This window comes from Lipotes vexillifer, unplaced genomic scaffold (genome assembly GCF_000442215.2).
Source record: "Lipotes vexillifer unplaced genomic scaffold, Lipotes_vexillifer_v1.1 scaffold4, whole genome shotgun sequence".
NCBI classification, from domain to species: domain Eukaryota; kingdom Metazoa; phylum Chordata; class Mammalia; order Artiodactyla; family Lipotidae; genus Lipotes; species Lipotes vexillifer.
The window spans coordinates 5,533,716-5,535,833 of NW_006785876.1; the positions used below are offsets into that span (position 1 = coordinate 5,533,716).

The window sequence follows — 2,118 nt, forward strand, 5'->3', positions numbered from 1 at the left end:
GGGGGGGGGGGGGGGGGGAGAAACCAGACTGAGAACTCGATGTGCATGTCTGCGCTCCACACCTGTGGGAGGCTGCAGAAGCTGGGGAGGGTCCATCGCGTAGCGACCCCATCCCCAGTTTCCGCTCTCTGAAGGCGGCGCCCTTAGAGCTGCCCCAACAGCCCGTGTGATTGATGGGGGAGAAGTGGGATCAGTCCCAACCCCAGACGCAGTGCTGGGCTAGCTAGGCCTGGCAGGTAGGGTAAAGGGTGCCCCCTGCAGTTTCCTACAGTAAACGGGATTAGGGCAGCCCACTTCAACCCCAGTATCCTAGCAGAACGGTCTCGGGGCGGAGCCGCCGCAGAGGCACAGCCCAGGCCGCAGAGGGAGGGGCGGAGCCTCGAGGAAAGGGGGCGGGGCGGGACCGCCTAGGCGGGCCTGGAACCTGCTGGAAGTATCGCAGTACCGCCGCCGTGGCTCCTTCCGCCGCATGCAAGCAAAGAGTCCCCCGCCAGCCGGAGCCGGCACGTTTCCAGCAGCCGGAGCCACGCCCCGCGGCGAAACGCTGGCCCTGCCCCCGGGAGGGCCGGGATTCCCCGGGCTGCCCAGAGCTGGGCTTCCAATTCTGCACCGCCCGCGGAAAAGACCCCTTCCCCTTATCGGGCTGTTGGAATGTGTAGCGAAGATTCTAAAGGGAGATCGAGCCTGGGAGCGTAGGTGGGAGTGGTTGGCCACTTTTTAGGCGTCCTTCGAGGCCGGGACTCTTGGGTGTGGAGACGCCTGCCCTACAGGTTTCTACGGAGGTCAGTGGGGATCCTCGCCCCTGATCCGCCGCTTACGTCATGAGAGCATTCCCAACATCTATTTCTGATGGTGTTCTGTCTTGGAAGTGCAGAGACGGGGCTATGAAAACGAGTAAATACGTGCGCTCCCCGTGCAGGCTGAGGCCGGCTGCTCCCGTTCTTCACCGCCCCCTCCCCTATTTTGGACCATGACGTCAAGGTGGGCGGGCGGCGGCGGCAGGTGCGGTGCTGACAGGCATCCTCCTTTAAGGCGGAGGGATCCGGGGGCGGGCAGCTAGGCTGTGCTTCGTCTTATATAAGGCGACTGGGGGTCGCACAGCCGTTCTCTTGAGTCACCCCCGTGCGTCCTTGTTGCGGCGTGTGAGGTTGAGGCAGTCCTTGCCCGCTCAGCTCTCTAGTATCTGCGATTCTTACCCTTTAAGGTAAGGCTGCAATCTTCTCCGGGCTTTTCAGGTTAGATTGTTCTTCCGAGTTGTTTTCGTCTCTCGTGTCCTTTCCGACCCCCACATTTTGTTGTGTTGGGGCGGCGTTTGGGATAACACTCCCATTTTTTGTTGGGGGTGGGAGGGAGCTCTTGAGTTCAGCCTCTTTTCAGTGCTTGGTGGCGGGGCTGCTTCTAGGCAGCTATTAGCCATGGGCGAGGTGGGCCGCGGAGTGGGTCTGGGCTAGTGGGCAGCTGCACGTGGTGGCCGCGCCGGCCCGGGACGCTGCCATGTTTGCCTCTCCACTTCCGGACGCGGCTACGGGGCGCCGGAGGGTCCCTAAGGGTTGTGTGTGCGCGCGCTCGGTGTGACTCAGCACAGCCCGGTCCTCATCAGGTTTTGCTATCTCTTCTGTTGGACGCGGTTTTTAAGTTTTTTCGGGTGCTTTCCGGGAGGGTCTGCGGCGAGAGATGTTTTCCGTCGCCTCTGGCCTGCGGTCTTGGTGCAGGAGGAGGGACGGGAGAGGGGAGGGGGCAGGCTCTGGGATTCATGGGTTTCTTCCTCCCCCGCCCCTTCTCGAGAGCTGAGATTGTTCTGGAAGCTTCTGGAGCCCAGTGCCCCGCCCTGGTGCCCGGATGCTGGGGCGAAGGGAGGCTGCGCGGTGGCGCCCCCTTCCCGCGTGGTCCTGGCCGACGCATGTCCGGCAAGGACTAGAGTCGGCCCGGCCGATTACGGCCACCATCTTAGTTGTGTTTGGTTTGGACCTGCATCTCACTCGTGTGTGCTCAGGGGTCACGGAGGAGCTCTTGCTTTATCGGTTCTTTGTCTTAATAGCCACCCAGGGTGGGCGTCCCACCGATCTCTCGAGTTAGCTTTCCATACCACGTGAGGCAGTACTCCCATATCTGCTTGGA

The 2,118-nt window shown here is 62.2% G+C and overlaps 1 protein-coding gene across 1 annotated transcript in view; it reads left to right on the forward strand.

Moving 5' to 3' along the window:
• The first annotated feature begins 959 nt into the window (after positions 1 to 959).
• Positions 960 to 2,118, forward strand: part of HSP90AB1 (heat shock protein 90 alpha family class B member 1) — a 6,231-nt gene continuing 5,072 nt past the window's right edge. Inside the window, exon 1 of the mRNA XM_007458290.1 lies at positions 960 to 1,204. The gene's annotated coding sequence lies outside the window, so the exon portion shown is untranslated. The remainder of the gene's footprint in view (positions 1,205 to 2,118) is intronic.